The following is a 26,153-nucleotide window of genomic DNA, read 5'->3' as shown; positions in this document are numbered from 1 at the left end:
TGGCGTTTCCCCCCTCAACAGCTGGCATCAAAGCCAAAATAACTTGAAATGTGAGGTCTAACCAAATGCGAGTACTTATTTATAGCAAATCGACAACCGCCCAGCACCCATATGACCAGGCAGTACCAAACATGTCCTATTCCAACACAAACGTCTAACCATGCATTGAATTGTTTCACAAAGCAGAAAAAAAATCTATCCGAGAGAATGCCAAATGTGTTGGTAATAGAACTTAAGATTCAATGTGTATGTCAGGACAATATTTTATTTATTGAACCACTACTATGGCATAATGCTAGCTTACCGTGTTTTGATATGACTTCCTAGGCATGACACTGCTTTAGCAATAATCAACGTTAAAAGGAAAGACCTGTCATCGGTCACAAAATGGGATTTGACAGCAATGCTGCATTAAGAATATAACAACGACATACTGCGAAATTAACCAATATTTTCAAATGCTGTTCACGCGACTTGATAAATAGGTATACCGTAGTCCAGCTAACTGAATTAGCAGAACTTACCTAATATTAACTGTTGGAGCTGTCTATAAACGTTAGCTATTCAAATGAGATGACAGTTTACATTACTGATTCTGAACAACAAGCAAGCCACTAGAAACTACCTTTACGATGACAGCTAGCAAATCAATCATAATCAGATGTTTATTTTCCGTATGTCTCGATTTTTGCTAGTTCTCCGTTAGCTAGGGTAGCAAGTCATTGATAGCAACTTCATTTCGTGCCCCGTTCAAATTGCTGTCAAAAACAGTTGGATGTTATTGAGCGCAGCCACGAGACACCAATGATCAAATCAGATGTTCATAAGCCTACTTCCAATCAAACTGCATTATATTTGCACAGTGTGGTGCTTTAACCGACCTACCAAATCAATTCGCTGAATAATTGTCCAGCCCAAGGTGCCCAAGTTCCGACAAGCTACACAATGCTACCAAGCTTGCTAATGTCCTTTTGAGTAGTGCGAAAAAGCCAGGCTTCATCATGGGCGTTTCCGGTGGGTCAAGCCACAATAAATACTACTCAAGAGTCAACTTTCATGATCCAAACGAAATGATTGAACACCAAACAGCAATACAGTGCAAATTCAACTCGTCGTCTATCGTCAACTCAGAGCGCTAACAAGTAAATAGGCCTAACGCAGAATCCAGGCCCGTTTCCTGATAAGCTATTGCTAGCTGGCTGCAGAGATAGCTCTATGGCTTGGTAGCACACCATTCCAACTACTCTAACGAATATGGTAATGCCATGTCTATCGCTAGCTTGCTATTGGGAGTAATGGGGAGCCAAGAGCTAACCAGACTTGCAATGATGTCGTACCGAACGTTTCTTGTTAGCTAAAAACGTTATAACGTTATATCAGTGACTGACAACGTTATCTCAACATTTCATGTTCCATGGCAGATAAAGGAAACTACTTTGTGTTATTGAAAGGTTCGCTAATGCTTGGAAAATGCGTCTACAAATGAGACATAACGAAACCTAAATCTTTAACGCGCGCCGTGGTAATACTAGCTAGCTAGTCCAGTCAGCTGGCTACATAAGGAAGAGGCCGTCAGCCATTTTCACTTCAGTTTAGACATCAACCGGCTTTAATATAAGGTTATATCTCCACAGAAAGCGAGTGTAAGCAAGGCAATCAAGTTGTCATTCTACTATTTGGTGTCAACCCAATGCATCATCCGTGACCGATGACTCAAATTATAGCCACCCCATATGAACAACTTTTGATATCAAAATAAGCTAGTGCTAGCCAGACAAGTTATGCAGTTGAAGGAATACGGCTAATGCCTAATGTTAGCTGTCCATGGCAAGCTAACAGTGTTTTTCGTCTATCGCTAGCTAGCGAGCTAGCCCAAACATTAGCAACACTAGCCACTTACCAGAAATTAGATATGACTTCTCCTCTATTCACTAGCTACTCCAGTCTCCAATAACTCATTTGTCGTTTATTTTACAAACGTCTCGCGTAAAAGCCGTTTCGCATTACATAAAATGAATGCTGAGGTGATCTCAGTCCCTTGGATTTTTTTTGTCTGCTCTTGGGTGTTTTTCCTGCGTCACCAGCAACGGCAGCCCCCCCAACTCTTCTATCCCCGATCTGTTGTCAGTTCAGTCCGAGCAAGTCAGTCACTGCATGGCAAACAGCGGAACCTTGCTCAATATGGCGGCAGTAGTCTTCTCCCATAGAAATTTGCGGGGCAGAGCTAGCCGAAATGTTAGTCAACTTAAATGGATAATCGAAATGCATGCGATACCAGAATGCTTTTTAACGTCTTCGATAGTCACTTGCAGGCTTCTCTAGTGACTGAGAAATTGTCTAAATCGTACCAGACAAAGGGGAGCAATGTCTTCTGGTACGTGGCAGGCTAACTTGTAGCTCACTCCAGCTCTATCAGAAGAATCCATTCCAGGTTTTGTGCTCCCAACACGATTTGCTAACAAGGCAGATAGCAAAAATCTGAACCCTTTGTATCGCCACCTACTGTTAGGGGTGGATCTAGACTTGACCATGGAGAGTTCTGCAACATCTTTCATGCAGCTTGAACATGGTTGGAGTCAGTGAAGTCATTTGTCGTGGCAAAGTGGACTTCCTCATCATCAGCCTGCTAATAATTTGCTTGATTGCCGAAAGTGGAACACTAAAAATATATGGTGGCATTTGACCAAATTTGCAGGATAGCTTAAAACACTTCCTGGGGTATCTGCCCACTCACTCAAGTGTTAAACAGGAAGGAGCAGCATTCAGAAACACCTTAAGTTTGTGTTTGCTTCATAATAGCCTATTGCTCACTTTTCTCCCTCTGTTTCATGCATTCCGTTATATTGTGTTACGGGCATGGGAGCACTACTATGGCTCTCATGTAGGCCTAATTGGGGGGGGGGGGTGCTCAGCTGGGAGGTATTAGTTAGGCCTATTAGTCTATTTAAATGTTTGATACTAGTACTAAGGGAGGCGTGGGTAGGCTCATGATGAGGTCAAAATGAGGCTTGAGAACCTCAGGTTGAGAACCTCTGTTCTAAAGGTTCTTCTGGCTCTTCTAAAAAAAAAATACACATATGGGCCTATTATGCACTCACCGGCCACTTTATTAGGAACACCCCTCTAGTGCAGGGTTGGACCCCCTTTTGCCTTCAGAACTGCCTGAGCTGCCTACAACAATACTCGGGTAGGCTGTGGCATTTCAACAAAAATAAATTGGTACTAATTGGCCCAAATTGTGCAAAGAAAATATTATGCCATTATATCTCCAGCCTGAAACATTGATGTGAGGGTCGATCCATGTTTTCATGTTGTTGACGCCAAATTCTGACCATTCCACCTGAGTGTTGCAGTAGATATCAAGACTCGTCATCAGACCAGGCAACAACCTAGAGTTGTAAGAATTATCTGGTATCAAATTGAAGTGATCTCCATTTTAAGGGTTATATAAAAGACAATATTACATTTTTAGTGACTTAGAAAGCATGACTATTGGTGTAAGCAGGTTGAGTTAATGTTGCATATTAATTACCACGATAATTGAGATGTTATTATCATGAAAAAGAAAAAAGCAATTAATTGATTCTTTCAAAGGCATTAGATTCCAAAGGCCTTGTGCAGAGAAAAAAAACTCAACACACCCGCAACCTTTAGGCCTACAGATGCTCTTATGCCAGCCTATTTGTGCATTCATGTACTTATGAACAGGGCTCTAAATTAACGCACGCCAACACGCCAAATGCGGGTGAAAATCAATTTTGGCTAGTAGAAAAAATCATCCACTAGCCAGATTGGCCGGTAGACTCTAGCGCGCGCCCGAACGTCAACGCACGAACGTCAAAACCAGCACAGATTTGTGGCTGACTGCCGTCTGATGAACGTAAAACGGCGCCTACATTACCCATGAACATTAGGCCTACCGTCATGATGTAGCCCACACCCATTGGCTGGCCGTTAATCACAATAACGCAGCTTCACATTCATTGGCTGCGTGTTAGATGCCCGCGCTGGAACTACTGTTGATCAAATATTTTCAATGAGCGGACTAGCGCGGATTACTTCGGTTTTGTAGGTTTTGGACGGGTGAAAAAGAATGTGGCAGTGGTTAGAGAAAGGTTATGTGTCGGCGAATGCAACTTGCAACTGTAGTGACGCTGAAATGGAGTGGTGGTGGTGGAGCGAAAACGGCATGAGTGGAGGAGCATGACAGCTGTCTGTCAAAACCGTGTAGCCCCTCTGCTGTCAGAAGTCGTCTGATATTTGCGAGGTCCTCGCAACTACCGTACCTACGATGGAGTTGTCGTTTCCTAATAATGCCCACGCCATCGGAAAGACCATGCACGAGTTTGACATGGATGATCGAGTAGGCCTAAGTGAAAAAAAACGGTAACAAAAAACTAGCGACGCTATGAAAGTAGCAAAGTAAGCTGGTGGTCTCCGTGATGTTATTGGATGTCTACTAGTTTAGACATAGCGTCGCCTAATTATTGTCATTCCAAGCGCATGATATTAGAGTGAAGCAAGTATTAATCCTGCAGGAACCTAAAGGTGTGAAGCAGCAGCAGCAGCAGCATAAGGAAACACACAATGCAGACATCATACACATCGCACTGAGTTGGCTGTGTGTGTGTGTGTGCGTGTGTGTGTGCGTGTGTGTGTGTGTGTGTCCTCCTCTTCTCCTCCCCACCCCTCTCTTCTGTGCATTGTCCATGGCATTTGGCCTAGTGTGTGAAGTTTAAGTGATACTATGTGGGGGATATGAGGTTTTGTAGTGTTTGGTTGTGTGTGTTTGCCTAGTGTATGTCTGGTATGTGTGCAACATGTGTGTTGAAGGCATGCTGTTTTTGTGTGAGGTGTAGGCCTATACTGCATGTGAGGTTTGAGTGATGGTGTAATAGGCTAGTGTTTGGCTGTCTGTACAGTATGGTCCACCATAGGTCTGGTATGTGAGAGGCATGTGTGATGCAATTCACTGTTTTCAGAGGAAATTGAATAAAAAATAATGAAAATGCAGGTAATAAAAATAATTACTAAATAATTATAGAATAAACTGAACAGTGAAATATGTTGAGTATAATGTTTATATTGTTTATCTGTGTTGAGGATATACTGTAGTTTAATGGAATAATTAAAAGCAACATAATTAACGCATGGTTTATTTTGGTGAGATAAAAAAAAATGGCTAGTTGACCTTCCATTTGGCTAGTAAGAAAAAATGTCTACTAGCCAAATTGGCTGGTGGTGGAAAAAGTTAATTTAGAGCCCTGCTTATGGAAGTAGACATTATTCAGTCTCAGAAACTTTTCATTAGTTCACTATCTGAAATTTGGATTAAGCATGTATGCATACATCTTTGTTCTCACTGGAGAACGGACTTCTCGTGATCGTGCCACTCTCGCAGGTGAGTGGCTGTTCATGCGGTGGACTGATCATCAACATGCTTCACGGGGTCCGCAGGGACCACTGCACTCAAGAAGCTGAGATACATTACAGGCGTATTGGGCAAGATCGCTGGCCGTGGTGCTGAAGTACTGCCACGGCCGAGAAATGTCTATGCAGTAAACATTCTCGAGCACCAATGAGAGCTCGGGCAGTATCTGCGTCCGCAGATATGTGCAAACTCTGAGTGGACACCCCCGGCAGATGATGGTTGGAGAGCAATGGAGCGAAGTGAACTGGGAGGAAGCGAAGGCAAGACACTTGACGAATTGATCGAACAGCGACAGGCGAAAGGGGAGGTGGTGGGTGCGAGTGAGAAAGAAAATTTCTGGCTGCTGACAGGTGAGCAGACAATAAATGCTATATAGTTAATTAAGGGGTGTTCCAAATTCCAGTGCGCTGAAATTCCACCAAATGACGGCACAGCGGAGAATGGGATGTAGCTGGTTAAATAGGCGTGTCTATCTTTCCGCGCTGAATTCAGACGAATGACAGTTGAGTAGAGAAAAGAAAGCAGGTGGTAAATCGGGCATGCCCAATTTCATTATGCTTCTCTCGAACCTTCGTTTTTTAACAAAACATGCATTTTTCAATGAGTTTTCCAATGGAAACTAGACTGTCTGTGCAGTCGCCTTCGACTGCTTAAGGTATATCCCCGAAACACAACGCTTCCAGTCCCCCATCATTCCTACCACTCCCGTCCACCTTTTCACAAACGTATATAATAAATACAAAATATTAAAGAAATATATTTAATATCTATACATAGATCAATGACTTGCATAGGCTTAAAACCAAATGACTATTGTGAAAATGAAGCAAAAAATGGGGCAAATGGTAACACTGTTTTAATGGGTCACTATTACAGTGGATATACCACATTAGGTACAGTGTAATAACCATTGTAACAATATTTAACACCATGTAATAACAGTGTAACACCATGTACCAATTTTGTACTACATCATGTATTTTTGTGTAAGTGGCATTACATGGTATTGCATATTGTTACACTGGTATTACACTAGTATTACATGGTATTGCATATTGTTACACTGGTTATTACACTGTACCTAATATGGTAGATTCACTGAAATGGTGAACCGTTAAAATAAGGTGGTACCGGGCAAATCAATCCACCCAGTCAGAAGTTATGGGCCAAATAAAAATTCCGCCATTTTGAAAGTGTTGACCTACAAACTCGAATCAGTTCATGAACCTACCCAAGAGCATTAACACACCAAATCTGGGCCAAATCCATCCGACTGGTCAGAAGTTAAGAGCCAAACAAAAAATCGGCCATCTTGAATTCAGACATCTTGAAAGTGTTGACCTCCAAACTCGAACTCGGTTGACAGGGTCCCCATTACGCTGTATGTGTTCCGTAATGGAATGTTCATGATGTAGGCCATATCTTGTACCATGGACCCATTTAAGGGGTGCTACTTCTATTCCAGGCTTTTACAGTAAACGGGTAAGTCAAGTCTGGTCTCCGTCATTCTTTTTGTTGTTATACAAAGTCTATAACTTAACATGGTGTCAGTTTAATGGTGGAAAACGGGACAACGAAAAAACAACAGTCAACGACAGATGACGACAGTGAAAATGAGCCAGCCAGCCCAGCCAGCAGTTTCCAAGCAGTTACCTCAGTATTTCCCGCCTGGCAAATTTGACCAGCCACAGCCGGCTAACGTGAACCATGGTTGGCATACTGCCCGGTGGTGCGCGCCTCGAGCGTAGGTCTGATCTACTGCGTTGGAAAAGCCGGAGGGGTGAAAGGACGAAAGGACAAAAGGAAGTAACCGATTCATACCCAAATGCTATGGTGACTGTGACCTCCCAATGGAAGCCCCGCTCCCGGAATGCACAGGCTGTGCCTGGCCACTACTCTCCTGCTCTCGCTCGCTCTCTCGCTCTATGCCTTCCACTGGGCCGGACAGTACAGTGTTGAGAGTTAGTTGAGAGCTGCCGACACCCACGCTAATGTGGACTGCTATTCACTAGTGATTCACTAATGTTTTTGCACCGGTTTTGCCGAGTAGCTTAACCAGACCCGATTGCAGTGTATTTTGAAATGGCACTTACAGTGTGACGTTTACGCACGTGTGTTTTGAACAAGCGCGCCCACTGCGCGGTATCTCGGCAGTATTGCACTTCTATATAAATAAGTAAAATGTGAGCACTCGAACCAGAACCCTGGCTGGTAACTCCTCCTCTGTTCCCCCAGCTACACCGAAGAGAGTTGGCTCCTCCACCTCCAGTCTGCCCTCGCTCTAAGGCGACAGCCACCCCTGATGTGCCCCCCCAATCGAACCCTGGACTGATGGACTGATTAGAGCCCCTCCTGGGCAAGTGACTCTGGGTTAGGGTAAAGACAATAAAAGAACTTGTGACTAAAACGTAACCCTTGTCTCCTCGCATGTGTTGTGGTATACAGTGTTCTCCTCAGGGTGGTAGTTGGTTAAATGGGGGGCGCTGTCTAGAAATACGTGCGCCCCCTACCTGTGACACGTTACGCCCCTTTATGGGGGAAATAAAACCGAATGTCTCATTAACTTACATGCTACATCGGCTAGCCTAATGAACACAGTCCATGCTTAAACCACGGTTCTTTGGCTATATTATTTGAACAGCCAGCAACACATGTGTTCGGCATTTTGCACGTGAATAACGCTTGTCTACAGGTCCTTGTCTTTCGTTTATTCTTTCCCAACACCATTTATTAACTTGCATTGGCTTTTCCCCCAGTGTTTTCCCAGAAAAAAGGGCGTAACGCACATGGAAAACATCACGCCGTTCATGAGTATACTCCAGCAGCATCCATGGGGCACTGCAGCAGCCAAGGAAAGTGCTTTATGGCCCAGTGCACCACAGACTTAAGGTTGAGGGATGTTTTAAAGGGAGTCTGATGTTGAGGGGCAAAACAACTAGACAGGATGTATATGTTGTTAATGAACTGTCCAAGCCTCTGTTAGGCCTCCCAGTGATCATGGCCCTCAATCTGGTGCAGCAGGTCCATGCAGTGAAAGCACAACAAAAGGGCTTCAAGGCACTGTTCCACAGTGTGTTCACCACGCTAGGCAAATTAAAGAAGCCCTACAACATCAGACTGGATTCTGATCCCACACTCCGTCTTCTCCATGCCGAGTGCCTCTCCCCCTCTGTGACAGGTAAAGACTGACCAAGATCAAATGGTCAGCATGGGTGCCATTTCTAATGTGACACAACCCACACCCTGGCCTGGTGTGCTGGGATGGTCATAGTGCTGAAGACCAATGGCAAGATACGGCTGTGTGTCGACTTGACTCATCTAAACAAGTGGGTTCAGAGGGAACGACACATACTCCCAGCCGGTGATACTCCTGAACGGCCATTCGGGTACTTTGCTCTTAAAAATATGTTACGCCCCTTTATGGGTGAAAACAAACCGAATGTCTCATTGACTTACATGCTACATCGGCTAGCCTGAATGAACACATTCCATGCTTCAGCCACGGCTGTTTGGCTATATTATTTGAACAGCTGGCAACACAACACGTTTCGGCATGTTGCGCGTGAACAACGCTAGTCTACAGGTCCGTATCTTTCGTTTATTAAACCCCAACATCACCAATTGACTTGCATGGGTTGTTTTCCCCCACAAATGGGTGTAACGCACATGGAAAACGCCATGCCGTTCATAAGTATCGCATGCTGGTGGGGCGAATGCATTCACAAAGCTGGATTCTACCTCCGGCTTCTGGCAAATCCCTCTGGCAGAAGAAAGCAAGCTGCTGACAACCTTCATCACCCCGTTCGGACGGTATGTGTTCAACCACTTGCTGTTCAGGATTTCCTCTGCACCTGAACACTTTCCAGCAGCACATGTGGAAGATGCTGGAGGGCTGTGCAGGTACAGTTTGTCACACTGATGACATACTGAGTGCGTTACAATATGCGGCCTTGCCTCCTCCACTTGGGCTTGTCTCCTCGTACCAGGAAGTAATATGTCATGATGACATCACTGACAACAGCATTATATTTCAATGTCTTGCAAAAGCTCAATTGTAAAGTCTTTTTCTCATTTGCAATTGGGATGGTGAATGAAAAACAGTCCCTCAAAAGTTGTTGTGGCTAGGCTGACAGCTGGGAAACTTTATTGTTTTCTCCACGGAGGAGGGGCCAGGAGGCAGGACGAGGAGACAAGCACAAGTGGAGGAGGCAAGGTCGCATATTGTAACGCACTCACTGGCGGACATACTGGGTGTACTGGTTAATGACAGCCAACTGTATCTCGGGCCATTCGTGAAGTCTTTACGAGAAAACCAGAAGAAAAAACAACTTTAAGCCTCGTGGTGCCGTTACGAATAGCCTCGTTTCTCGTGGATGGGTGACGAAAGGGGGAATTGACAATTGGGGTAGTTTGGTTCTGGGGGGAAGAATAATGCGGACGGAAGTCAACAATCAAGCGTGAGTGAAGGCTAACTGGAAACGACGGTAATCAATCATTTCAAACAAGTGATTTAGGGTTAAGTTTAGGGTTAAGGGGGATTCATACTTGTCGTGAGTGGCGCTAGTCTCCTTCATACTTCACTCACGACGATGGTTCGCGCCGTCACGTGACCTAAATTTTCGACACGCCCCCCGTCGTAAGCTCAAAATTCGGCGCAACGTCGTGCACACGAGGATTTTTCTAACTTGTCGTGCGCCACCAGCGACCATGCAGGTAGGCAGACAAAGCAGGAGTTGCGAAGAGAGGCTACAACTACTGTAGGCTACTACAGAATGGATCCTGCATCATTTTGAGGATAATAAAATGTCATAGAGTTATTTTATCTTCTTAAATGTTGTTCAGTGAAACAATTGTTTACTTTGTTCAGAAGCACGTTGTGTTCGGCGATCTATTTATAAATTCTGCCGCCAGAACAATGCTCTCACATGGTCTTGGAATGATCTGGCAATGTAGGCTACAACAAAAAATATATGTTTCAATGTGGTAAGTCACAAGTCAGACGTTCAGTAGCCCTACAGCAGCCGTGTTTGGCTTTCTATTTTATACATCAGTAGAACTCACGCTGCGAGTTGCGAAAAATACTGCCGTTTCTCTCATGAACAGCAGAGGGCACTTCCGACAATGCGAGCAAGGCGCTTTTGAAGTATGAATAGTCTGTCGCAAGTGATGACGTCATTAATGGTTCTCGCGCCACTCGCGACAAAGTGCGCACGTGAAGTATGCAGAGCCCTTTAAGGTTAGGGACAATGTTGGAGGAAGGGAAAGATGGCATGAAGCTGACACAACGACAGCGCTCCCCTCCCGGAATGCACGCTGCTCGGGTGGTCATTCTCTCTCGCCCTCTCTCTCACCCACTCTCGACGACAGCGCGCCCAACCACGAAAAACGAGGCTATATCGTAGCGGCACCACGAAGCGTACAGTTGATTTTCCGCGAGACTGGGCTCTGACAGCTGTCAAAAATTCACAGAGACCTGCGACCTGTTTCACACTCCAAACCTGGCGGTGAGGGCATTGCCGCCAACAAGGACAGTTAGAAGAAGAAAGTGTCTCTGCTTGAGGCCATGCCGTTCCATTCCAAATGGCTGTGGAGGCTGTAGTACTATGCTCTTATGACATCAATGAGCTGCCTTCTCTCTACCGTTGTTGTAACCCCACAGGAGAAGAACCAGAAAGCAGTTAATTCGAGTTGGTGTATTTAATTAACCCAACGATCTTGGACAAACAAGGAATTAAAAACGGTAAGTACAAAATTCAACACAGGTACACTCTTTGCAGGAGTAAAACAAAGGGGTCTTAACACATGTCAGACCAGACAAACCCTAGACCTATGTCTCAAATGGCACACTTGAGCACTTCGGGCACTATTTCAGTGCGTAGGGCGCTCTCGATGAAATGTTTGGTTAATTCAGTGAAAGTGCCCAGATGATGCCCCAACAATGGTGAAAAAAGCAATGCTTGAACGATGGACACTGCACACACTAAATGGTCGCTATGTTGACAATGAAACGTAAGAAACGTGGCGTTCAGTAGAAGAGTTTGGTCAACAGTCTTCTAATTCTGTCAGTAATGTTGCTGAGACACCAACCTATTCATGCCAAGCTGAGTATTGTATACGAAATAGCTGCCAGTTGGGATGAAGGAAACGTAAATACAAGGATGACACTGTGCAATGTCAGCAGTAGCCGACTGACATTTTGGTGAGCTAATGCTATGCTCACCCGTCACTTCCAGTGACGGCAGTGGTCAAACTTTTCCACGACAGTATGCACTAAAGACCTCAGTGCACTGTGAGCACTATGCACTAACCGTCACTGCACGGTAACAAGTGCGTGATTTGAGACAGGGAAAGACTGACACAAAAGGCTGAGCTTATTAAGTCTCTCTAATGAGGCAATGCAGATCTGGTGTGTAATGGCATTGATCTGAGGCTGCTGATTAGGTGATTAGGTGCAATAGGTCCATTAAATGCTGGTGAATTGGACCTCATTGGTGCTCGTTGAGGTGAATAAGGCTACGTTCGAAATGGGAAAGGTAGCTGTCCTTCCAGTGAGCTAACTGGACATCGAGTCATCGAAACGAAATATTGCTTTATTTCCTCCCTCGGCAGTTGACTGCATTTGTGGGCGTAACAGGGATATTTGAGGTCAGCATCAGATGCTGACTTCGCTGCCTTGGTACCCAACATGCTGTGCGCCACCTCCCTCTCAACCGGAAACCTGAAAAACAAACAAGGCTACTACCCAAGCTACTACCTTATCATACTCTTTATTCTGACACTTATGTATGTAGATATTGAAAATCGAATGGATAAATCAACATTGTAGTATCTAAATATGCTGTCGCTAGATCTATTTATAGCCTATTTTACGATTCCGCCGTCTTACGATCATTCACCATTCAAATAGCATGCGTAAGCTAAGCGCTACCATGATGAACGTAACTCCCGCCATAGAATCGCCGTAACATCAAATGCGCAAGGCAGCGCACTCGTTAGTGCCGTTCGTAACGGCTGCCTCATCAGCTAACTTCACCTATCTGATCAGTGATCTGTTTATGTAGGAGGAGAGTCATCGAGTCACTGCCTCCCGTTTCGAGCCATCGAGTCATCAAGTGGGATTCCACAAAAATGCCTCATTTCCTCCCTTGGCAGTTCACTGCATTTGTGGGCGTAAAGGGGATATGTTGAGGGCAACATCAGATGCTGACTTGGTGCTGCCTTATACCCAAAATGCTGTGCGCTACCTCCCCCTCAACGGGGAACCGGAACACAAACATGGCTGCCATCCAAGCTATAGATATTGAGAATCGAAGGGATAATTCAACATTGCAGTAACTAAATATGCAGTCGCTAGATCTATTTGTAGCCTATTTTACGCCTGCCGGCCATTCACTGCTCAAATAACCTGCGTAAGTTAAGCGCTAACGTGACGAACGTAACTCCCGCCATAAATCGCCACAACATCAAATGCGCACGGCAGCACACTCGTTAGTGCCGTCCGCAACGACCGTCTAATCCGTTAACTTCACATTTCTGATCAGAGACCTGTTTATGTAGGAGGGGAGTCATCGAGCCACTGCCTTCCGTTTGGAATTTGGCCTGAGGCTGTGCAGTCTTTGCTCATCACATCATGGCTACTCTACATCAACCCGACGGTTCGCTATTGTCGAGTGTTGGGGATAGTTGGGGCAGAGTTGGCTATGTGTGTCTCGATGCGTCTGGGTGAGTTGGAGGACGTTGGTGCTCGTGGGTCTCTGTCGGGAGACTTTCAGCATGTTCAGTTGGGTTGAGGACCGCGTCGGTGGTCGGGTTCCATGCCGGACTCTGATTTGTTTGTGCTAGCTGCAAGCGGGAAGCGGGAGGGCAGTTTTTAAGCTAGAACTCACAAATGTCTACTCGAATTTCAGAAGCACAACATTACAGTGTTTTTGTTTAGACATCTTGTAACGCAATGCACAGTGTGCCGTTTTCCTATTTAGAGAACTAGGTCACAGTGAGAGAAATTAAGTCTTACAGTGAAATAATGAAACCGCAAAAGGCATAGCGTTTTGAGAGCAAGAGACAGAGGTAGAATGACGTCTTAAATTATTATTGGGAGGGGGACTTTGCCAATAAGCATCGTAGGCTATAGTCTATTTGGTGTCATTAGTAATGCATCTACTACTAAGCCTACTGGAGAGTTGACTTTGCGAAAACATGGCCAGCCGAACCGCGAGCTCTCAAACGCAGAGGTTAGGCCGCTTTCACACCAGAGCAGTGAAGCGCCGCGGGACGGAAGCAATTTTTACAGGCGGTGGCGAAAATACATGTTAACATATCTGTAATTCCACACCAACTGGCGGTAGTCAGGGGTCAGCGGCGCGGGAACTCGAGCAGGTTTTGGACGACAGCAACCGGCGGTGTCCCATTCAAATGAATGGCAAAGAAGCACGCTAGCTTTGGCTGTGGGGGTGGGGGGGTTGAACTGGACTGGCCGCGCACGCCGACACTGTCAGTGTGAAAGCCAGAGTAGTACACACCGGCCGAAACTAAGCAGAAAGACCTCAATTGTCTCGGGTGAAATTGGCATGGTGTGTTCAGGAACAAAACTGTATGCGATCAAGACCAAGAGGACCAGACAGACAACTGACTACTCGTAGTTAGAAGTCTGGGTGTGTCGTATTGGTGTGCACCGGGTTTTAGCCTCCCAAATCGGGGTCAGCTCTATGTTCCCACAGCCCATTGGTCCCACAGCTTATTTTTGCTGCTCCATGTTCCCACATTTACATCCCATGTATTGGCATTATATGGATAATGTAATTCAATTGCAGATGCACGTACAGTATGTCAGTATGCTGGCCTCTGACTGTTTAATTTAGCCTACTTAAGCTGAAATGATCTGCTGTGTGGATGTGGAGGTTCAAGTGGAGGTGCAAAAAGAAAAGAGAACCAAAACAAAACACGTCTTATCCCTGATTGTTCCGGGATCTGTGTCGTTCATGTGCCACAGTCCGGAACCAAAGAGGGTGTAGTAATAAAGAGGCTTCAAAACCCACCCACCCAATGCAAAAGAGTGTGCTCAAGTTGGGTCTCCTAAGGGGGCGTTGTCCCCTCCTTCTTCTTCTATTTTTGAGGTGTTTGCACGAGAAGCGCGCTACCGCCATCTACAGCACTAAGGGGACTCAATTTATTCTCAACCTCAGGACTCCGAAGGTCTACTATCCGAAGGTCTCCTAAAGGGGCGTTCACCCGACAGAAAGTGGATACCAGAAATGAACTAGAATTACGTATCTCTGTCTATAAGATCTCTGCCAGAACTTGGTTGTCTCGTCAGCAGTGTCGTCAGCCATCTCTGGAGCTCCTGAGAACCTGAAGGTGGCAAAAATCCCAGGCTGTATACTGAAGTGAACCACGTCTTCTCAGATCACAATAATAATTTCTTCTTCATGTTCCACTTCCATTGCACTGTCAGTGTAAACAACACTGACAATTTTCTCTGTGGGTGTGGGTGTTTCCATCTCACAGTATCTGCATCAGGGATATTAAAGGAGAAATCCGATGTAAGATGGCTTAAATGGTGTTAGAACATGATGCTGAGGGCTAAGTCTGGGCACATACCTGAACCATACCTGTCAACCATCCCTAATTTCCCGGGAAACTCCCTAATTTTGACTCATTTCCCGCTTTCTTCCCGATTTGATATTTTCCCATTATCAAAAAACACTGTGGGTCCAGTAGCCCAATTAGGCTATACCCAGAGGGGCAGGATTTGGCTGGTTAGCTTCGCCGATTAGCAAGTCACCATTTTTGCATTTCCGACATCCACTTCGCTCATGATGATTGGTGGGTGCGCAACCTTTACAGGTCTGTGGTTGGGCACCTTATAATACCTCCATGCATCCAATGCCCGTCTTCCATATAGCTTTCTGATCAACAGTAAGTCAGACAATAACGTGGCACGTAATTGGCTGAGTAAACTGTCGGCGGAAACGACTCCATCTTTGAAGCTGGAAAATTCATTCAATTTTGGATGAATTCACTAGCCTAGCATTTCCCATTGAAATGACTGGAGGCGGGGCTTATTCACTCTCTCCAGTTCTTATACTACCTCCATGGCTATACCCACGTCCCTTTCAGTTAGCCTGACAAGCCTCACCCCCTTTTGAAGAGAGGCCGAGAGGGTCTTGCTTATCAAGCTCCGTAACCTGCCAGTAGATTTTATGCCAGATGCCACCAAGAATTTAAGTTCTTTGAAAATACGAGCTGTCACCCTCGAGCTCCGTAGTGCTTGTGCGCCCACTTTTTGCCTCAGAAACTGTCAGTTCATACAACACATATGGTAAACCTCGGAACAGCGAATCATGCGATTAACCTAATCACAACCTGCACCAGCACAAAGTTTTGCACGAGCAGACAACTTATGCAGCAAAACAACAAGAAGAAACTCAATTGCGCCCATTTCATTGCTTTGTTTTCATTTCATTGTTTTTCCACGCTGTTGGACTATGCTCATTTAAAACATGTGCTGGGGGATTTTAGACAGGACTGTTTTTGCATGCGCGCTGTTGTGAAAAGCAGAGTAGCCTACAACACACCGTCCCATCTGTCTCTGCCATACCATTGATGACTGTCAGAATTTGGCCTATAGAAAAAGTTCCCGAATTTTGGCTGAAAATATGGGAATTTTCCTGAATTTTGGGAGCTTAAAGTTGACAGGTATGACATGAACTCCATTTGTGCCTTACATTTAGAAATCCAGCGAGTTAGCTGATGCTATCATTGGGCTTTTGCTGTGGTTCACCAGGGCATAGAAGCAGCCATCTTATAAATCTCTACTTTCCACCTATTTACGATGCCCAAAGTTGTTCAAAATGTAATTCTGTAGGGTCACGGGGGTTGTTGACATGTAAAACGAGGCATAGAGAACTTTGGTAGCCCACAGTTTGTTTAGAAACAATGCCATTACAGGAAATGACCTCTAAATGACAATAGTTAGAATAGCCACTTGTGATTCATCATATAAGACCCTGACCCATCTAATAGAATCATCTCCCAAATCAAATTTAAAATGCTTTCTCTGCATCCGGAGAAAGCACTAAACCATCAATCTGAAACTTTTTTAAAGACATGAATTATATTCAGAAGACCTTTTCCATCAGTCAATCATATACACTGTATTCTGAGCAAAGTTAACTTAGTGTGACAAACTGGCCTTAGAGAGACATAACTTTTTCCATCGCATGTGTTGCACTAACTTCTTGATGCACATCACATTAAAGTGAATCATCTTGTTGATGGAAAAAGGGCTATTTACATTATGTGGTTTCAGCTGTTTTGCTCTTTGGAAGCCAAACTTCTGTAAAACGGCTGTACCTTATTTGCTGTGTTAACATAAGCCTAGTACTGTATACCTTACTCATATACATACATTTGTCAATGTTTTTAATTAACTCATTATTTACTTAATGTGTATACATTATTATTAACTGTTAATAAAGCTTTGAAATGACAGCTAAACTAAAGTGTTACCGAATAGAGAACCCAGGCAGAAAGGATATCTAGGCAGGGACACAGACAAATTACAGGCTGCAGGCTGCCAACCAATGAGCAAGTCATCAGATGTTACAAGTTTCATCAACAAAAAGGATCAACACAAGGTACAGCATCCAACAGAATAAAAAGAGACAATGCAAAGATTGTTCTCGACAAGATAATCCTGTTCTGTCTGAAAGGAAACAACCCTATGATTACAAAGACAAGCGCTTGTGAGAAAATACTAGAACTCGTTGCGAAGAATTCAAAACTTTGTGAAATACCAATAAAACGCCACCCTTCACAAGTGAAAGAGATGTAAAATTCTCTGCAGAACACGTGTCCTCTGTGGAATAAAGATGCGTACAAAGTTATGACAAACCACGAAGATGCCGGTATTGCATCTCTTCAGTCAATGAAAACTGTCAAAATTGGAGTTCAGGATCAAGCACTGACATCTCAGATGAATTGCCAAGAAGCACAAATGCTAAAACAAAGGGGATTCAAAGACAAAGTTGAAGAAGAAATAGAAGCATCGGGTGCAATGGTCCAGCTTGTTGACAGTGATAAAGATGATAATGTAACTGGTAAGTAACTGGTAACTCCTCATGATCTATCATACAGAAAAAGAGATCATTGGATAGTGCGACCTGGAACTGAAGCCTTCATTCCATTCTTACATTCCTTCATTACATTCTGAAAAGGCCGAAGTTTGTTTCATTGGACATGACACAAGAATTAGCTAATATCACTACTGAGGTTCAACTACTACAATTATGGGTCAGAATTCCGTTGGGTCAATGGTTTTTGACACAAGTGCCTCCAACACAGGCCATGTGACCACTGCTTGTGTTTGTCTCCAACAGGAGTTAGGAAGGCCATTTACTCTGGGCAGCATGTCGACATCATGTCGGTGATGTGATTCTGGCCCAGATATTCAATGACCTGAACTGGCAACAATGTATACACAACATCAGTGTGATGATGATTTATTTACATGGTCAAAGTAACACAGACTTCAGTCTCAGGCGTCATGGTGAATTGCACAAGACCAGATGGATGGCTGAACTACTGCATTCAGTGATCATTGTTCTTTTGGAAGCCAATATCAATTCCTTGTCACTTGGGACCAAAGAAATTCAACAGAAGAACAATCTCTCGGGGGGGAAATGCATTGGCCACGATGTAGTACGGGGGCGTTGACTGAGGACACGAGTGGATGGAAAATTAACTCCCTTGCGCATGGTCATTGGTCAGTGGGTGCGATGGATACAATTTCCGTACTCTCTTGCGCATGGTCAGTGGGGGCGACACCATGATGGATAATTTGTGGCCAAATTAACTGCAGCTGTTGGTCAGCAGTAATTGCTGGGGGTAATTAAGGACAGCTGACAAACATTCACGCTGTCCTATGACCTGTTCCAAACTCCGACCCTCGCGGAAGTCGCTTTGCATGCTTCCCTGATGCTTCCAATACTGACAGTAGAATAAGAATAAAATTTCCGTACTCCCCTCGCCATCATTTCGTACTACGCTGTTATTACGTAAGTAAGCCCTCCTATATATCTATCTCTCCTTGCTTGGGACCATTACAACCAAGCAACAGAGTACAAAGCTCTGCGACTTTGTGACATTTGTCTGCTTAATTGAGAGTCCATGGTGGAGCACCTTCACCAAAGGTGTGGATAACAGCTCTATCCCATCACCTGTGGTATTTAACATCAGAAATAGTGCCGCTTGCACTCATAAATTATTCAGCACATTTTGATGAATGCCAGAAGTTTGTGTGTGGATGGATCTGCCGTCTTACCTGTCATCAAAATTGGAAATTAATGACTTTGCAGAGAGGGTGAAGGTAAGTTCCGACTTTACTGGTGCTGCCAAGTCTGAATAGCACTTTCAGAATGTCCTACAGGTAGTGGAAACAGACAGGAAGGAACGATCCGTTCAATAAAGACGCTTTTGCACACCTCTGTAGTTGGGCAGGTGCGTAGGATGTTATCCCAGCCGGGTTGTCAGTGAAGTGAAAAGAAATCCCGCACACTGTCCATTCCACCAACAAACTTTAATACAACGTTTCGGTCATCCGACCTTCTTCTTTACCTGAAGAAGGTCGGATGACCGAAATGTTGTATTAAAGTTTGTTGGTGGAATGGACAGTGTGCAGGATTTCTTTTCACTTCAGGAAGGAACGATCCAACATCTGGAAGAGAAATAAATAGTCCTTAAAATCACTAATAAATTAAGTATTCATTCTGAAATTGTTTTATTTTTTTCCTTGTTGTGTTAGTATTAGAAATGCACCGGATCCTCATTTTTAGGATCCTGCCGGATACCGGATCCACTGCTTAAGATCCTGCCGGATCCGGATACCGGATCTTATGAAAGGGATGAAACACATAGCCTACTCGCACACGTGGGCCCTTTTTATTACATTGGCTCAAACTATTTTTAGACTCATTGTCTTACTGCCACACTGCCTGCAATGGCCGCTTCCAAAGGGCTTTCACTCCATGCAGCGATTGGGGTTGTGAAAGACTGACTGAAAAGCCTAGGCTACGTAAAAACTAGAGATGCACGAGATCCTGATTTTTAGGATCCTGACTCATCTGCTGATTCCAACCACTTATGTTTGGAAAAGGAAAGGCTGGAATGGGAGAAAGAGGTGGAAAGGAACTGGATGGACATGGAAAGGCGTCGGCTCGAATTTGACATGAGGCGGTTGGAGGCTGACGAGCGCAGTGCAAGGGAGATGCGAGACTTCATGATGCAGATGATGTAGTATCGGTCAATGCCTGTCAGTCAAGGTGCCCAATTATATGGGTCCCCCTTTCCTAGCTACCTTGAGCATCTTCAGGGCCCCTCTGCCTTACGTGATCCCTCATTCCCACATTAACAAATTAGTAACAACCATGTTCTGTTATGATGTTTTTGCACTTTGTTTGTGGCATTGGAAAGGTGACCTGTAACTATACGTCGTACATGTAACTACACAGAAGAGTACTTGGAGTGTATTTTTGGTTTTATTTCATTTCAGTGATTCACAAGTCAGTGACACATTTTGGGTTACAATGTTTTTCTTAACAAAAAACAAACTGAAGTGAAAAGTTTTTTGTTAAAGCATTCTGTTGAAAAAGTATTGTATACAAACACAAAACACTTTTTTTGTTTTTGTTTACCTGAATGTAAAGTATGTAAAAGTATTACACACAGACACTGAAGTTTCATTTTCTATTTACAGGAATGTCACATTGTGTGCCAATAAAAAACGATCAGTAGAATTAGCTCTAATTTTCCTTACTATTTTTGCACACTGGAACAATTTGAGTCTTGTCTATGTGGGAGCTCTTTTGGATTGGATGTTTTTCTATCATATCTTTTTATGGCAGCTGGTTAATAAACACTTCTAACATGCACCGGATGTCTTCTCCATTGCTCTCCACGTTCCTTGGATTGGGTTGTTGTGGCTGTCATTCCTCTTCATTATGGTCCTCCATTTTCCCTTCAGATGGCCAAACACATGCTCGATGTGTATGCGTGCCCGACTCAGGTGCCCATTGAAGCACCGCTGGGATGGTGTTGCTGTGCTCTCTGGGTAGGGTTTCATCAATAGGCCCATAGGACTTAGATTTTTGTCGATCGATGTAGACAAAGCACGTGAGCGAGAACTTGTCACGATGTGGGTGGTATTAAAACAGCGCATTTAAAGTCGGCCACAAATATGAACGAGACGATGAGCTTGCACCAGCGAGGAGGAGCTGAAGTGGGGACCTGCGCAAACTTATGTAGACTTGTGAGACAAGACTCATATACACACGTGAGTGAATTGTTGACCAACCAGTTCATGGGCGCGTGACCTCGGAGGCGGTCTGCAGACGAGCGTTGAAGGGGATAAGCAACTGCAGAGGTTGCAAGATCTGACTGCAGTCGCATTCATCCCGCGATAGTTTGACACCATGTGACATGTCACCTCGTCGACGCAACATCACCGAAAGTTTGAAGTTTGACAGGAAATCTAACCGTCATGCAACTTTTGAACCAGAATGCATTGCTGTCTAAATGCGCATGTAGCCGTTGCGGTATCTCGAATAAGCTTACGGTGTTTGACAGGCTATATGCGGAGTCGGCCACAATTAACACCGGGATCTCAACATCACTGATCGTTCTCTTGATATTGGGGAAGAATGTTTTGAAGGAGGAAACCAACGCACACCAGAGGTTTCGAGGTGCAGGTAGCGGGTAGATCAGTTTTTTAGAAGAAGATACCGCACACTCTTGTCCATCGTGCTGCAATTTATTAAGAAAACAACGTTTCGGCCCGTATGGCCTTTCTCAAGTTTTTACACAAGCAAAGTGAAGAGGGGTCTGCTCGTTTTTCCGACGCCCCATTGGTCCTATGCGTCAATGTTCCGAACATTTCCCATTGATCCTACAGCACTTAGTCTCAGATAACTTTTTACCAATAAAATGAAACCCTTTGTCCCGACCAAAAGCTGCTTTAGATCACCACCATCTCTGAGTCTGACAGCCTGCGCTGTGGTCATGCTCTCTGTGACAGGTTAGGTTTAGGGAAAGTTTTGATCAAGGTACAAATTTCAAACTCAGAAACATTGCAATAGTCTACTGACAGGTTAGGGTTAGGAATGGTTTTGGGTAGGGTACAATTGTAAAACTTGGCAACATTGCATTAATGACAGATTATGTTTAGGGGTGGTTTTGGTAAGGGCATAGCTTGACCGACTCAAACGGCATCTATGTGCTCGTCGCAGCGCATGCAGCTGAAGTCTACTTGGCACTGGGGAAAAGCAGGAAATACGACCTGGGATGATGACCAACCCCAAACAGCCATTGGTCGGAACATTGAGCTGTCGAAGCAAAGGGTTTAATTTAATTATTTCGAGTCAGTGGGCTGTAGGATAAATGGGAAATGTTCGGAATATTGACGCGTCAGACCAAAGAGGCGTCGGAAAAATGACATGCTACCAAGTGAAGACACCCCTTATAATTGTCCTCTAGTTTGTGATTGGCTGACATCAGCCGGTTAATCAGTTCCATGACACCTGCCAAACAAGGTGGAGTCTCATCACATCTTGATTACATGTTTCCATTACAAATTGGCAATAGTGTCAAAAGGACAAGTCACAGATATAGACAATTTATAAAAACAAAAAAACAAAACACATAGTGATACACCAGTCCCTGAGTGAAAGAGATCCAAATACCAAGTAAACTATATACATAATCACATGGCCGTCATGAAAAGTATTGTCACATCTTGACACCCATCAATAAAGGCCAGATGTTCCGCACAGTAACATTGAGTCTAATTAGAGAAAACATTTCAGTTCAAATTCCACATTTAGACCAAAAGGAACCAATGTCATAAGAAAATGGATATAATAATTTTCTCTCTGAGATAGTAAACGTTCAAGGTTACCCCCCCGTCTAGGCAAAGATACCTTTTCTATCCCTATATATCTTAGTGCAGAGACCGAATGGCCAGCTTCCTCGAAGTGCGCAGCTACTGGATAGTTAAGGTTTTTGCAGCGAATAGTGCTGCGATGCTCTGCAATGTGTACTTTTAACTGCCACTAGTTTTTCCAACATATGACTTTCCACATGGGCACGTAATCAGATAAATAACAGATTTTGTGTTACATGTGCCCTTAATAGGAATAGTTTTGCCTGCATGAGGATGTTTAAATGTAGTACATTTATAAGTATAACTGCATTGCACGCAGGAGCCACATTTACAGTTACAATCCGGAATAGGGGTTAGAACCGACTTAGAGGGCGCAGTCAATGGTGGAAGATCAGAGTTTACCAACACGTCTCTTAGGTTTTTGCCACGTTTGTAAACTATTCGTGGTGGGTTCTGAAATGCATCACCAAGGTTAATATCTGATTTGAGTATGTACCAGTGACGGTTCATAAAAACTTGAGAAATAAAAAATTATTATTTTCTTAATAAATTGCAGCACGATGGACAAGAGTGTGCGGTATCTTCTTCTAAAAAATTGGGGAAGAATGTGCCATCCTCCAGCTTGTTGTAGAGGTAGGAGGATTAAAATGAATCATGGCATTTGCCTGGTCAGCCAACATAATAGTCGAGGAACTTGTAGTTAGAGTCCACAAGGCCTTGGAGGTTATAAATATATAAAGGTTATTATTATCTTAAATAGCCGGTTATTCTCCATCACCAGGACCATCATAATAGTTACTGGGCATATAGGTTACATTACCTAAAACAAGTAGGAGCTACATGCCTCTGCTGATTGATGTCTTGCGCCTCCTGATTTTCCGACGTGTGTGTTTGGAATACCACAGCATCGGTAGGCCTACATGGTTGCTCGCAAGCAGCGCTTCAGCAAGAACCTCCATGATTTGCAAACTAACACACTGAATTGTTTCTCTCTTCAAAAGGATGTGACGACATATTCTGTACTTATACGAGGGTCACATTCACACAGGATTAGTATTACCTATGGTGGATTCTCTGGACCGTTTCACAGTAGGTAAAATTCTCTGTGAAGTTTACCGACATACTCCGCTATTTTTACTGACATGGCGCGTTCGGACGGGACTAAATTTCCCGGTTATTATTACTTTTACCCCAGGTCCCCCCATTAAACTAGTCCCGTCCGAATAAGGCTTTAGAGGAAGCAGACATCAGGGTGATGCAACAACCACTACTGTCACTACTGCGTGAGGTATATTCATGAATTAGTAGTACAACATTTCATGTACATGTTTTTCTTTTCTTTTTAAAGATATAATCTTGAAATATTTTCCCCTTTTCAGGCTCGGTGTGGACCCGGTACATATAAATTTAAATGAATAAAATGTTGTCCACATTATTTTTTTCATGAGGTAGAACATTTCTATTCTACAGCCATAAGAATATTAAGACATTTTGAAAATCATGCTGGGTTTGATGCACCCTAACGGCTAATCATGGCACACATCCAAGCACAGGAGCTCCACAAGGGTGTGGACTTAGTTCTATGTTCTTCACCCTGGGGGCACATGATTGTACAACAACCTACTGCACCAACCAGCAACTTGTGAAATTTGTGGATTACATAGCTTTGATGATCACCAAGGACAAGGAGACACACCACAGAACAGAGGTAGAGCCTCTGATCACATGGTGCAGAGAGTTATCTCCAGCTGAATCTCAGCAAGACAAAGGAGATTGTTGTTGACTTCCAGAGAGGCACAGCTCCTGTGTACATAGCCGGGCAGATAATCAGTGCACCTCTCCTCTTCCTGCAAGACATGTACGCCTGGTCTTACCATACCCTCATACTTGTAAGGGATAATTGACGACACAGTGTGCGTATAACAGGAAAAATAATGCACACCTAGGTGGTGATGTGGTCACGACGCGGAAATTACATTGAAAAAAACTAGTGGCTGGGTGAACTCCATTTAAGTTTGAAACGCACCTCCGCCTTTCTTGTCCCTCCCTTCTTCACTAATTAGTCAGTTGCCTAGTAACAAGTCCGAGCCCTTTTCAGAACACCAGGCCCAGATGCAGCACAGAAGGCATTTATTTTGGACTGGGGTGCTTACGTCTGGCATGGCCAGACTAAAATAAACCTCTTGCCTTCCACAAAGATGTAAGCCACCCCATAAACAAACTGTTTAGCCCATGGATGTAGTATAAGACCTGGGCTATGTCTCAAATGAAGCACTTTTGTCAGTGCACTGACAGTCAGTGCACACTGAGGACTTTAGTGCATAGTGTTGTGGAAAAATGTGAGCACTATGCACTGTGCCCTCGCTGGAAGTGACGGCTGAGCATGGCATTAGCTTGCCAAAATATGAGTTGGCAACTGTTTACAATGCACAGCGTCTGGTGCTTGTATTTCCATGTCCTTCACCTCAAAGGACAACAATCACACATACAATACTTTGGTTGGCATGAAAAGGTTGGTGTCCCATCAACATTACTTACAGAATTAGGAGACTGTTGACCAAACTCTTCTACTGAACTGAATGCTACATTTCCTCCGTGTCATTGTCAACATGGCCGCCGTTTAGTGCGTGCAGTGTCCATCATTCAAGCACTGCATTTTTCTGCCATTGTTAGGGGATCATCCTGGCACTTTCAGTGCACTGGCTCAACTGAAATTTTCAGCGTGAGCGCCCTAGGCACTGAAAAACAGTGCCCGAAGTGCACAAGTGCGGCATTTGAGACATGGCCCTGGAGACAGTGAACAAGTCCCGCCCCTATTCATTTAAATAGGAAATGCTAGGCTAGTAAATTCCTGGGTTGCAGTTACGTCATCACCGTCATCAAGGGAGCGCGCAAACTTGAAATGGTGGGCGACCTGGGATTGGTGCCATTGAAACCCATTCAAAAATATATTCTTTCGAACAGCCACAGAAAATTATATAGTGTGTCTTCAGGTCTAACACAAAATGTTCTGTGGCTGTTCGAAAAAATATATTTTTGAATGGGTTTCAATGGCACCAATCCCAGGTTGCCACGATAGTGACTCACATAAGGTTGACCAGAAAGCTATATGGAAGACGGGCATTGGATGCATGGAGGTATTATAAGGTGCCCAACTACAGACCTATAGGCCAACACTAAACTTGCGCACCCACCAATCATCATGAGTGAAGTGGTATCGGAAATGAGCGACTTTGTGAAAATGGCGACGTGTAAGGCTAGAGATCCATTATAGCGTTACGTTATCCCAGCTCGACGTACTGGATGCCCCAGTGTCGACGCACTGCTACTACAGCTCGCGTGGCCCGGGAGTTATATACAGGAAGTATATCAATCTTAAATCAACCATGAGTCGGACAGCCCATTCAAATCAAGGACAGTAAAGACAGGAGGGCCTACTGACGTCATAACAGCGTAGTACGAAATGATGGCGAGGGGAGTACGGAAATGTTCTTCTCCTTCTACGGTCAGTATTGGAAGCATCAGGGAAGCATGCAATGCCACTTCCGCGAGGGTCGGAGTGTGGAACAGGTCATAGGACTGCGTGAATGTTTGTCAGCTGTCCTTAATTACCCCCAGCAATTACTGCTGACCAACAGCTGCAGTTAATTTGGCCACAAATTATGCATCATGGTGTCGCCCCCACTGACCATGCGCAAGGGAGTACGGAAATCGTCCATTGCACCCACTGATCAATGACCATGCGCAAGGGAGTTAATTTTCCATCCACTCGTGCCCCACTTCAGCTCC

The 26,153-nt window shown here is 44.3% G+C and overlaps 1 protein-coding gene across 17 annotated transcripts in view; it reads right to left on the bottom strand.

Annotated features, from left to right (window-relative positions):
* Positions 1-2,429, bottom strand: part of usp9 (ubiquitin specific peptidase 9) — a 76,208-nt gene extending 73,779 nt beyond the window's left edge. For 14 of the 17 annotated variants that reach the window (XM_063213628.1, XM_063213633.1, XM_063213640.1 and 11 more), the window contains exon 1: positions 1,901-2,316. The gene's annotated coding sequence lies outside the window, so the exon portion shown is untranslated. The other 3 variants (XM_063213631.1, XM_063213645.1, XM_063213629.1) reach the window with 3 other exon arrangements.
* Between the last annotated feature and the right edge of the window lie 23,724 nt (positions 2,430-26,153).

Source organism: Engraulis encrasicolus, chromosome 13, assembly GCF_034702125.1.
Source record: "Engraulis encrasicolus isolate BLACKSEA-1 chromosome 13, IST_EnEncr_1.0, whole genome shotgun sequence".
NCBI lineage: Eukaryota > Metazoa > Chordata > Actinopteri > Clupeiformes > Engraulidae > Engraulis > Engraulis encrasicolus.
This window is presented reverse-complemented; position numbering and strand designations above follow the sequence as displayed.